This window comes from Hemibagrus wyckioides, linkage group LG09 (genome assembly GCF_019097595.1).
Source record: "Hemibagrus wyckioides isolate EC202008001 linkage group LG09, SWU_Hwy_1.0, whole genome shotgun sequence".
Lineage (NCBI taxonomy): Eukaryota > Metazoa > Chordata > Actinopteri > Siluriformes > Bagridae > Hemibagrus > Hemibagrus wyckioides.
In genome coordinates, this window is record NC_080718.1 from 22,845,878 (window position 1) to 22,859,748 (window position 13,871).

At 37.2% G+C, this 13,871-nt stretch overlaps 1 protein-coding gene across 4 annotated transcripts in view; it reads left to right on the forward strand.

Annotated features, from left to right (window-relative positions):
- The window catches only part of LOC131358949 (leucine-rich repeat and fibronectin type-III domain-containing protein 2), a 109,634-nt gene that overhangs the window by 25,912 nt on the left and 69,851 nt on the right, over nt 1-13,871 (forward strand). For 3 of the 4 annotated variants that reach the window (XM_058398396.1, XM_058398398.1, XM_058398394.1), the window contains exon 2: nt 3,530-3,695. The exons of the other annotated variant lie outside the window; for it this stretch is intronic. The gene's annotated coding sequence lies outside the window, so the exon portion shown is untranslated. The remainder of the gene's footprint in view (nt 1-3,529; nt 3,696-13,871) is intronic. 4 annotated transcript variants of the gene reach the window in all.

Genomic DNA, 13,871 nt, shown 5'->3' on the forward strand with positions numbered 1-13,871 from the left:
GGTGGCTCCAGACAGAGCGATTATAAAACATTTTCTCTTTTATAATTGTACTATTTGGTCAAAAAGTGCAAGGATTTTTATTTTATGTTATAAGCTATATCGTGCATTATGTTATAAGCAGGATGTTTATTTTATGTAATAACATGAATTCTGTCTTTTCTGATGTTCACTGATGGAGACGAGAGCGCAAATACTAATCATGGCAATTGCAGTCCAGTGCCATCTCCATGGTTTCTAAGTGCTACTATCCACAGCAATCTCATGTATCTCCAGGCTGTCCATTTGGGGCCATCCTCAGCAGCAGTGAGCGGTCTCCAAGTGATGTGACTCCAAGCTGTAGCAGGGCATTAGAATGGATCAGGCAGGTCCAGAGAGCATTCGTGGTCAGGAACACGGAATGAAATCACATTTAATCAGTATCAGAAATGACATGCCCTTTTCTCCAACTTCTTGCTGAGGTGCGGGCTCAACTTCATCATCATCATCATCATGTTTTACATATATGCAAATTTAATGCATTGCCCTTTTTGTCTCTAAAATCTCCAGTGTGGCTTTTTATAGCTTACTGTGAAGGTCTTACGTCTCAGGAAAGTAGTATGCCAGAGCGGCAGAAAATTGCAGTTATTGAAGCTCATTTCTGCACATTTTCACAATTTTCCTGGAATATAATTCAGCCATTATTCATTCTTAAATAGCTATTATTTAGAATATTATATACCTGCCATTTATATAGGCAGTTATTATGAGAGCCTGCCCTGTCAGCAATTTTGCCAAAGCCTTTCCGCTTTTCTTTCTTTTGGCCATCTTGCCGTCTCCACAAATTAATGTGATCAGGGCTATATGACATGTGGTTAACTAAGTAAAAGGCTGTGTTTTGTAACCTTCAAACCCACATATGTAGAACCTAGGCAATTCAAACTGGGATTCAGGGTTGAATATAATATGAATTTTTCTGGTTTCATTTTTGAATTAATGAATGTAAAATACTGCTATAATTGTATTAGTGTTCGTTAATGTTCACATCAAACATCAGCATGGATAAACCAAGATCTCTGTGACTTTGTTCATGGCATAGTTGTTGGTGCCAGTTTGAAACTGGACAGCTGAAGTCTTCAACTGTCCAATTTGGTTAAGTCTGTGCCCATGATAGCCTCAGATTATTGATCTTTGATGTCTTTTTTTAATAAACAATGCTCACTGAATGATTTTCACACCATTCTGTGCAAACTCTAGAGACCATTATGTGTGAATTTCCCAGGAGACCAGCAGTTTCTGAAATACTCAAACCAGTCCATCTGGCACCAGCAAGCACGCCATGATCAAAATCCCGGAGATCATGTTTTTTCTTTATTGCAATATTTGATGTGAAGCTCTTGACCTGTAGCTGAATTATTGTTTGTTTTGTTTTGCTGTCACATGAATGGCTGATTAGATAACTGCATGAATATACAATTGTACTGCTGTTCCCAGTAAAGTGGACAGTGAATATATATTCAAATAATATAATTACTTGAATATCCAGCTTCGTTGAATAACTGTAATTCATTTTCATTTCGTCTTGATCTGTATTTTTAATTTAAGAAGCAGCTGTAGGTCCAAGTGCCCATATGTCATGTCCATGGGTCACATGGAAATTCATTGGCAGGAGGCATTACTACCACCCCCCCATTTTTTATAGAAATACATGCAAATGGTGCCAGAAGGTTGTTTTTCATCCTCCAATGCCAGAGTAAATACACAGTAGACAAACAATCACAAATTAATAATTTATTTGTATTATGAATATGAAGAACACCAAAAAAGGCGCAGAATATCCATTTCTTCCTTACTATGCAAAAACACAAAGACATAAACCCATTCCCTGAACAGAATTGCAGTCACACTTTACAACTAGTGGAAAAAATACAACAATACAATAGCTGATATAAATAGCTATGAAATGATGATGGTGATGTGTGATGAAGTGGTGGACTAGAGAGCAGCAATGACACTAGATTGGACTGGTCATCTGGAAAAGTTGAAATGGGCTCAACAGATAACACACACACACACAATCTCTAACAGTATACCAGAAATGGAGCCATACCTGTGTTCTGAGGTAATACTGTAATGAGTTCCATCATTTGTTCATCTTTAGTAACTATTTTATCCTGGTCAGTATTACATGGATCCCAAATTCATCCTGGGAGAACTAGGCACGAGGCAAGAATACTCCCAGGAATACCTGCAGGGTTATTCGAACTGGGGGACACTAACGCTGTGGAGCAGCATTGCTACCTGCTGCATTACCATGCTACCATTGCCAAGTTGCTTATGTTTAGGTTAATCAGTATATTGCACAACAATTAGCCTCCCCTTAACTCATGCCACTTCATGTGATGCAGGAAAGATGCTGTTGAGATGAAGTAGATGAAGCTGGGCTTGATAATTAGGTTTAATTCAAACACTTCAATGGCTCTGATTATCATTGACATTCATAAGTTAGATCACAACATATTCATAACTGGTGTTGTTGTTGTTGGTTTTAAGGTGACAGCAGGACCTTCATGGCTTCTTTCCATTTACATTAACTGACCATATGCATACATTAACTGTATGCATAATTTTGGTAATGAGACAGCTGTCCTGTGCTTATCTGGCAAAATGTAAAACATGTAAAATAACTCAAATATGCTGGATCTAGTGGCTAGTGGTAAGCTCACTTATAAAATGACTAAATTACTTATAAAATGACTAAATTCCTTATACTAATGACTAATTATAAGTTGCCTATTAAGGAAGGCAACACGAAATTGACACCAATTAGTTTGCTATCTACAACTAGAATTATTCATGGAGCAATATATTGCCAATTTTACCAGACCTATTACCTGTTAGATGTTTATTTCAATGCTTGTCGTCGTCTCTTTCATATACCATCATGTTAGTCTTTGTTCAGTTTTTAGGGTACATCTTATTAGATTTGACAAGTCTGTTTCTTTCAATGATTTGGATAAATGTTCCATTTTCCCCATGAGGAGTTGATGTTATCATGGCTGACAGTTTTGGCTTACTTATATACTTTCTCCATTTTTAAGCAATGAAACAGAGTTTTTTTTTTTTTTTTTTCAGCAAAGATACTGAATGACACCATTGTAGGACACAATAATACCAGTAATTTGATCATATAGCTTGATAATACCAATGCCAAAGGCCTTGATGGTGAAGTAGTGGTGGAAAATGCTTTTCTGAAGAATCAATATGGATGACACTATTATAAAACAATAGACAGATAGAGAGAGAGATGTGTATAGTATATTTACAACCAGTAGATGTGCTATTAATCAACCATTGCAGCATTAATTTAGTAATTGGGAAGCCACTGCATTTTGAATTAAGGAATTAATTTGACACTGTTTACATGTTGCACGAAATTGGATAGACTTCAGTGTGACTAAGGTTTCAATTTGTTATTAATTTTTGGTTTCTATTTGAAATAATGCAACTCCAGTCCAAATGTAGTTGAATGCCTTTTTTTGCTGTCTTGCAGGTGAAAGAGTGACCCAATGAAGTGGAGTATAACCTTGTCAGTGTGCCAAAATAGAAGTCACCTTGGCTCTCTCTTCCAAAAGCAGAAGGAGAGAAAGAAAAAGAGAGACAGAGGGAGAGATAACGTGAAGCCTCTGATTGTTTGTTCACAGCAGGGAGGCAGGGAGGTCAGTAAACAAACCATGCTGCATTTCTACTGCTGCTATTTGTCGGCTTCTGTACTGTAAGTGTGGCTTGTTGCATCTACATTGCTGCCTGCTGTTTAACCAGTTGTTTCTTTGTTGAATGCTAGTCAATATGTGACTTCAAATGCAGCTTAATATAGTGACATCTTCATCACAAATGCTGGAGCAAATAATATGCCCAAGACAACTGCAGACTTCTTAATTAATAACTAATATAGCTGATTATGCACTGTATATGAGTACTTGTGCATGTACTCACAACAGTGAGTCTGTGGAATTGTAATTTCTTCCCTATAGATTGCAGGCTCATTGAGAAACAGGTTAATTGTGTAGGAAAGGAAAAGCCATTACCCTATGACCTTGATGAAGTGGTGCAAACTTTCTCTCTTCTTCTTCTTCTTCTTCTTCTTCTTCTTCTTCTTCTTCTTCTTCCTCTTCTTCTTAACCAGATTGCTATTAAGCTTGTTGCTGTTGCATAAAATGAGTTGGAGAGTATCCAAAATCTGAAGGGGATATAGTGCATATGAAGTATATACTAGCACGTTAAGTGTACAAACATGCCTACAGTAATTATTGAAGTGTGGTGTCCTTGGCAAGGAAAACATGGCATGAAAAACGTTTCTCGGATATACATTTGTATTACCATGTGAATCATTGCAAGTTGGCTTAAGGCATAAAAACTCAGAATTGTAATTACACCTTCTTTTTAATTGTTGCACCCCTTTTTAAATTGTATGGTAAGAATAAATAGCATTTATCGGTTTGAAGGTTACAAGACATCTATCTTAACTGCTAAAATGTACCCACCTGGTTGAAAGCTGTGATGCTTCACATTATGCAAATCAGTAAAGCACCACCACCATGTAGCTATTGATAACAAACCTTAAGGTTGTTGCTGCCTACATATAAAAGCTCTGGCTGACCTGCTGGACAGATAGATTGACAATATATACAGCAACCACCAAAATATCTCTGGGGTAGGAGCACTGTGAAATTTGGGGGACTGAATATGAATATGAATGAGACAATATAAGAATAATACATATCAGTGATAGATTTCTAATACACATAAAGGGTGTATCTATTAATTATCAATGACTTTTTAAATCATGAACATTGTAATGTATACCAAGTGCAGGCCTGAGATAAGGACAACACATGATGTACCATTCCAGGACTATTCCACTGACTATGAGCTGATCTTCAGTGTCCATATAAATCTCCAGGAGCTACATGTACTCCCTCAACCGAAGGCTTACATTGATAAGTCTCTTTGTTTATTCAGCTCATTATTATTATCTATTCTGGTGGGGAAGGCTCCTCTACTTCAGATGATCGCTCACCGCCACTATTACCACTGTCCAGTATTGGCATAAAGGTTTATTCATGTGATTTGCTAATACTGGGAACCCCTCCCTCTCACGTCACATACTGTGTGCCACCTGTGCTCACACTCTTTTTCGAATGACAGGGAAAACAAAAAAGCAAACCGCAATTACCCTTTAATTAGTCAGGGAATAATCTCAACCTTTCATCAAAGAAGACAAGTCACTTAAATGACAATTTTGCTTTACGGCATTGTGTCCATTATATAATCATTAGAAGTCATTAGTCAGTGACCTGCTGCTGCACTGGCATAACCACATGTGGCCACACAGACAGACAGTCAGTGAGCCCTAAAGCTCTTAGTACGCTTGGCTGTCCACCACTTGACACTTTTCTTAGCCATTTCTACTCTGCCATCTGGCATGTTTCACATCTTACCCCTGAGAGAGGATTAGTTACACATTCCTGTCCCAGACATGGCAGCGGTTTTTCTCTGGAACAAGAAGGGAGAGGAATACTGTAGACAGAAATGATTAGAAAGACTGATACTGCCTTCACGTAGCACAGATTGCATGAAGTATATTCAGTTAATCTTGCATGCCTATGGTTCTCATACAATCTTGAGATAATTTCTGATATATAGTTGTAGTCATGGTGTTTGCGTTGTAATGGTGTGTATATTATAGATAATCTAGAACCTGGTAATTCTGGTAAACTATGAATAAATACTAATAGGATATCATTGCAATCATAATAGAGAGTCAATATTTATGGTGAATTGGTAGGGAATTAAAATACAGTATATATAGTTTTCTAGCATGCAAAAATATGACACAGTTGCACAATAGTTTTTCCAACTTTAAAAGCAGAGTATTCATTTTTTATAGCTTCACCAAAGTATTAACAAAGTATCAGAGGATTAAGTAACTCTGCACCTTTGTGCTATTTTAGATTGTTATCATGTTGCATCAAGCCACATTAAGTAAGACTTAGGCTTAGAGACCTAGGACCAAGAGACCTTGAACCCTGAATGTATGCTGTCACAGGAATTCTTCAATGAGCATGGGTATGATTCAAGTGTAACTTACAGGAGTTACATATGCATGGTCACAATTAAGCAGATGGTGCACTAGGACACAAGCAGGACTGAAATCTGGTGGGCCTGACTGCTCTAACATCTACTGGACCGTGCAGTTAAGGTCAAGGCAAAAGAGACAGGTTTAGCAATGATAAATCAAATGAGCAAGATGTTGTATAGGATGGTGGTCTTTAGAAGTTTAGACATTTTCGGAAATCAGTCACACCATGTTATCTATATCTACAAAAGGGTATTGCTGGTGCCACAGCATATAGCCTCTGGCATCTCATGGAATGTGCCTGCTTCCACATTTTCTGGCTGCTATGTATGCTGTTGTCTCCTGAAGGCCCACCTGGCCAAGGGGAAAATGGGAGGTTGGTAACCTAATGCATTCTGCAAGTAGGTCACCCCTTTCAGGCTTGGTTGGTGAGTGTGAAATTAAAACGGGCCCAGCAGTTCCAACAAAGATTTCAGTAATTTGGGTTCGCATATCCCATGGTTTAGTAGTCAGTTAGAATGAGAAATGGGCATGCATGCCCTTAAACCAACATTTCCAGTCCTCCAGGGTCAGGTTTTGTGAACATTATAATTTGTCTCAGTCAGAACTACTTTCCATGAGTAAAATGTGGGCTGGTCTGCCATAGTGTGTGAAAGTACAGCTCCAATGTCAAGTGTCTACTTAAGGCCAGAGAGAGAGAGAGGGATAGATAGAGAGATAGATAGATAGAGAGAGAGAGAGAGAGAGAGAGAGAGAGAGAGAGAGGGAGAGAGAGAGAGAGAGAGAGAGAGAGAGAGAGAGAGAGAGCAGAATGTCTTGTAATGAGAATACAAATAAAGAGAACAGAGAGCACTTAATGCTGTGCCATCCAGTTTGAGAGTTTTAGGCTTACCTTTTTGCTGCAAGGTTACTGGGAAGGTGACAGAGCAAAATCCTTGAGCAAACTATCAGGAAAAGTTGGTTAAGCCAAGAAGCCTGTGGAGTTCTCCTACCATGCAGAACTCGACCGGTTAGTCCTAGATTCACCTTTGTTTTAATCCACCTGTATAAACTGAGTCTTGAACTGTTCCCTGAGCACAGGGGATCATCCTGAAATTACTCAGTGTTCAGAGAAGTGAAGGGATCGGCCTCTCGGTTGGTGAGGTTTAACTAGTGAGTCATCAGTCAATCCAAGACAATGAGGACCAGCTGACCAACTCTGTGAATTTTTATTACAAGAACTATGCTGGAACTGATCTGTTGTGGTGAATCCACCACTCTGTAAGCACCCTTTTTCATACTACATTGGCTACAGTGGACATTACTATGGCACAGTGCAAGCATTTTATCAAAATTTTACATCTCTACAGTGGCGACTGATGAATATTTTAGGTGCACTGGTCTATGTAAACCCTACACTGTCTCTCCTTTCCTTAGCAGACCTCCATGGTGTCACTGTCTATGTTCGCAAAAAAAAAAAACCCCATTGATAATCGGAAATGACATTAAAATAGATGTCGCCTGCCTCATTGAAGTTTATCAGGTCTCACTGTGAGCTGAATGAATCGTCAGAGTGCCCGCGGACCTACGTGTATGTGCTCTACGTACAGCATTTCATTGAGGTGTCTGCTTTACTGTATGCAGTCTTTAGCTTCATTTTGTTTCCTCACTTTCTGTAGCCAGGTGCAGCAGCTTATTATATAATCTGTGGCTCCTTGCCTCAGTGACAGCAATTGTTTGCCTGCATGTTTCCCTAAGGAGCTATGATCGAAGACCTTGGGAAACAACTGCTCAGACTGTTACAAGGATAATATCAGGGCAGAATGTCGGTCATGTGGAACATGACCGTGCCACATGTGAGTGCTTTTTCACTAAGCGGGTCCTTGTCCTCATCAGTCTGGTAAGTTAAAATCTTGAGCTGAGGCCACAGATTGCAGGTTATGAACCTCTACTGGATTCAGTGTGAAGTTTTCTTTTACAAGCAAAGCTGAATTCATTCGGAGTAATGGCTGTAAGCAACAGGTGATTAGTAAGGACAACAGCATCAGAATGATGAGACTGTGATGTCTGGTTGAATGTGGCACTGTGGTGCTCTGGCATGCAGAAAAGATTGCCTAAGTGTAAGAATAAAACAGAGTCTTAGTAAAGCTGTAATGTATGACTAAAGCAAAGGAGGACCTGACCCACCCCTGAAAAAATAAGGAAGAAAGAAGTGATGCTTCGTTTGAAGCATACTTTTATTGTACCTTTATAACACACAACCATAAGCATGAAATATATATTTTACAAAGCAACACTAAAGGATAATATATTACTTTATCTTGAATAAGTAAAAAGATGAAGCCTCAATTATCTTTATGGGTATAATAACAACACATGCATGAAGCTTTGAGACACCTATGACATGTCTACCTCTCACCTATCCATTTAGGCAGTAGATATGATGTATTTGCTTCTTGTAGGAAATTGAATTGCTTCTGCTTGTCTATATGATTTATGAAGATATCTATGCGAACTACTATGAAGGTGCATTCCACTACAAATTCACAGTATTTATGAGGCACACATACCAACCGAATAAATAAATATAATGCTTTCCACGAAACAAGCTAGTTCCTGTTATCCCTTATAACAGCCTTTCCATCAAAACTGACTTTCTTTTTTGTCTTTTGTGAAGTTAATAAAACAAAACAAAACGTGAAACAGGTTGCCATGTTACAGAGAAATCTCCATTGTCATGAAATTAAGCAATGAAGCAATACCTTCTGACCAATCAGAATCAAGCATGTAGCAGTACTGTACATTTATTTTAGACATTCTGGCCTTGATTGCTGCTTGAACTGGTACTATTGTACCATAAATGAATGATTTCTTAAAATAGATAGGACAAATTGTTTCATGGCTGCATGATCTCAAACTTAGCTGATGGAACAAGTTGGAAAAGTTGCTAGTGATGCTAGAAATGTTGGATTAAAACCAATCACATTTATTATGGGTATCAAAGTCTTTACACTTTAGAATAGAATGCCTTACACTGCATGTATACACAGGGATGTAACTGAATACGACTACATTATTCATATTGAATAGATGATGAATTTTATGGACACTGAATAGATAATAATCTAAATGGAAACAAATACATATATGAATAGGAGGTGCGCTGTTTCTTTCAGCATTTCCTAGCCTACGATACAGTATGCCAAAGATGACCAAAAAATCGCTCGTCACTTGCTTTTATGATATATGCAGGCATAGGTGAGTGCATATATCATAAAAGCAAGTGACTTGAGTGATTTGTTTGTCATTTTTGGCATGGCAGATTTTTTTGTCATCAATAATAATAATAATAATAATATTTAAAGGGAAAAAGCCCTTCTAGTTTAGGACACACCTACCAAAAATCCAAATACATTTCCCAAAGATGTTTGGAGCATAAAACAGACACATATCTGTATCATTATACTCCTCTTTATGCAAAATACCAATCAGTGATAAAGATGATGTCAGACATTAAGTGAGAACTGATCACAAAAAAAAGAGCAAACACACAAAATCAGGACTCCCATAAAGCAAGAAAAATGTCATAATTATGAATTTCTTCGGTTGTGCTCTGCATGACGGTTTTGTCTCTGCATGCAACTTGCCTTTCTTGTGGTGAGTCTAATTCAAAATATTTTCATTCCTCTCCTCAGCTTCAGTCTCACTCAGGCAGATGTTAGTCATCTCATGCTAATTGCATTGCCTTGTCTCTGCTCATTTTATTAAGCAAATGAAAATGCATTTCCATTGAAATAAATCTGTGTGCAGTTTACATTAAAGAAACAATGTTCATTTGACTTAACATACACAAGAATGCCAAAAATCAAGTTGGTTTATTTGTAAGAGTTCCCTTCAAATCACAAAGGGTTGTCATAAGCAGCATGTAGGAATTTAATCTGAAATTTCATGGCTGGTTGCTGAAGGTATGCTACTATAAGCAATGTAGACTATTGAAGGCAAATAAGGCCTGCAGGCTAAATCCTCCCTTTATAATATGATTATTTGGCCCATCATTGCAAAAGGCAACTTTCCATTTCCAATCTATGCTTCAAAATTCTGGAGGTGGAATTACATTCATTTAAATGGAAATCATCACATAACGCACATACCAATGAACAGCAGTGACAAACCTGCTGAAATTACCTTTAAATAACAATTTCTGACCCATGGTCATGCCAGTCATTAAAAAGCAGTAAAGTTGTTTTAAAGTTGGGGGTTTATTTTACTTGAAGGCAAATATTATTTCAAAAAGAGGCAACTTTTGCAAATTCTCTACTATAAAAAAATAATACTTGCCTCTGGCTCCTGCTGTGAGGGGAATAATTTGTATAAATAAATCTTATTACTGGAGCATGTTTTTCCCTAAAATGTATGTACTATATAAAAAAAAAAATCCCAAGGAAATATGACAGGTAGATTCTTTTATCATTTCCTGTTTATGCAGTGTTGATTGATTATATATGGCCAGTGTTACTAGCTCTAATCGATGGCCAAGGTATGTGCTAGGTTGGCTCTTCCTTGACACCAAAGAAAAAAGAAAAGAAAAACCATCTATTTTTAACTTGAAATTAATGAAAAGATTTCAAGTTGCACCATTACGACTGCTGAAAATGGATGGGTTTTTAATAAGCATAACACCGTATCATTGATTACACAGGGATATTTTACTTTTTAAACAACAATCCATTTAATATTCCTTTAAATTATGCAGTGCATCCACTATATAAGTCCCTGTGTAAGTTGTTATTACAGAAATAATAATACATTACACCAAGGACATTAATGTTGACTTGTGTTTTGCCTTGCAGACAGAACTACAGTCTGCACACTTGTTAAGAACGTTAATCAACACCCTCAATCAAATTAAAGAATTCAAAAGCGCTGGTGTAAACACAAATTGGCTTTAACTCTTTTTACCAGAGGCCAAAAAATGCATATTTTGTTGTGTCCATGTTCATTTTGAATTTCTTTAAATTCCTTTGTATCGGATTTCTTCGCCATGTCTCACTCCACAGTGGTGGCTCATGGCTCATATGAAAGTAAATGCCTAGGGTTTTAAGAATCAGTTTTTATCAGTATTTCTGTTTTTACATAGCCTACTAGGGGTGCTATTTTCATAGAAAATCACATAAAAAATAATTCATACATAATCTAGTAAATGTTTATATCTAGTAAATGATGACATGAAACCCATTTCTGCTCTTTGAGATGCCCCAAGTGCTTGTTTAGAAGCATCTAAAATTTGAAGGTGTTATCTTCAATCACTAAAATTCTGCGTAAAGTTATACAACAGAGGTATAAACAGAGGTCTCACACTAAAAACCAACAGTGTCCTGACTCATTTTATATCAGACTTGCGGCAATAAAAGAATTCATTTGTTTATACTGATTAAAAAGGTTTCATAAGTCAATTTCCATTCTGCCAGTGTAATGGGATGCCAGCAGTGTACTGGTAAAGACTGAAAAGTGTGCAGAAACAGGCTTGTAAAATCATACATCAGAGTTGTTTAGAGTACCCAGAGGCCCTCTGTACTCTCAGACTGTGCACTCTATCACAGACACTCACTCAAATGTGTCTTGGCTTCTCCAGACAGCTGTTTAAGTCCAAATTCAGCGAGTGGCTAAGCCCCTCAGGAAGGAGCTCACAGATCACTAAAACGGGAATTCAGACCGATATAGGAGCTCAATATGAGGCTCATTAAGTAAATTTGTACACACTTGCTCATTAGGGATAAATTTAAATTAAAAATGTTTTGCTTTGTCCAGTTATTTGTTTCCCAGAACTTATACTTTACTTACTTCCTGAACTATACCCACAGAAAATGATTATACCAGATTAAAATATTTTTTTATTACATCTAAGTTTATTACATCTATGAAAATCTCATCTATTAAAAACATTTTTGTTTCGCAATAACGCATTCGTTTGTAATAACCTGTAAAAAATCCCAAAAGGTCAATAAATTAAATAAGATTCAACGTGCAATACCCAGTCAAACCTATCAAACCCAGTACCACTACACAAATCTTTCTTTGTGTATTATATGTCCCTGATGATCAGTCCATTTGAACACTCACTGCCCACTTAATTGTACTGCAGAAGAACCCACACAACAATTACTCGATGTGTAGAGGAAAGAGTATCAGGGGAACTGATCCCATTGCCGCTCAGGTTTGTTGAAGCTGATGATAGATGGGCTGTGGTGAACTGCTCTATTCCAACTCTATCACTGTGTGTGTTATCCTGATGGATGAGTAAGCATTTCAATCTGAAAAGCTCTACTGCAATTGAAACCTTTCCTGGCATCATCCAGACCACAGCAGAGAATAGACCTAACCTCAGGAACAGATGGAGCTGGGCTACTACAAGGGAAAAAAAACATCACCCAGAGCTGATGGTCAACATGTTGTCTTTTAATACAACATTAATGATGACAATATTGATGTCATCATTAACGATGCTTCAAACAAAATGAATTCTCGTTGCTGTAGTACACTATCTAGTGCATTATCCTGTAATACGTAGTTAGGAGTCGAAGTCAATCAGCTTGAGAGGTGCAAGAAAACAAAGTTGTTGTGGCTTCTGAGCAGATATTAGATAGCCCAATCTGGCAACCCAGTTCTAACCTATTATATCTAGATGATCTAAAAAGGTGAGCAAAGCAACAGGAAATTAATATTTATTTGTTTATGCAGACTTTATGAAGGCCACTGTCTGTTAAATGGCTGATATACATAAATAGTGGGGCTCTGTCTTTATGAACAAGCTGCTATTGGTCAACACACAGTGTGACACAAATAACTTCGAATAATTGTTTCAATAATGGAGGTCCTTGATTATATTAAGTTTATTTATTTAATTATTTGGCTTTTAATTCATTTGGTTTCATTCTGATTCTCATTATTTGTCATTTTAATACCCATTATTTAATAGATGTTTTGTTTTCTACCTCTTTTCCTCCCTGTTTGGTCATTTGCCAGTCATTTCCCAACCTCATAACCTTGCTATCAGTATGACATCCAAATTAATTTTGCAACAAAGCACATAAACATTTTTACAAATTAGACTTGCAGAAGCATTTTTCCCGGTGGCACAAAAGAAATGAAAAAATGCAAGAATTCTGAAGACAGTCTGTCAAAACAATAAAAAAGGATTTATTTAGCTTGGTCCATATAGAGCGCTGTTGTGCTAACTGCGTAACGAGAAAGAGAACTTGGAAGTGACAAATAATGGTTAATAAAAAAGAAAAGAAAAGAAAAGTCGGTAGAGTGGCATATCAGCACTTTTATGGGTAGAAATAAGGATGCGTTTATTTGACTTTATTATATGTATGTAATCTTTGCTGTATACATACAGTGTGTTTGTTGCTTTAAAGGGTTTTTAAAGTAGCTAGTAGGTGTGTGAGAAGGAGTGTACATTTCAAATAACAGCAAATCAACATGTATTTACTATAAAAATGTGGTGGGCATGTTGTGTGTGTGTGTGTGTGTGAGAGAGAGAAGACAGAAATTATATTACTGCTAAGACATAGTGAGCAGCACCACTGTTATTTCTCAACCGAATGTGATTGACAACAGCACAAAAGAACGAAACAAAATCAGTTTCCAGACAGCATGCCTGGGAGAAAAAGACAATCACTGAGAGATTTAGCATGCTACATTTAAGCTCTAATTATTTCCTTTCAATTAGGTTTGTGTGTCTTGCATCGAAAATATACGCCCCAACACCTACATC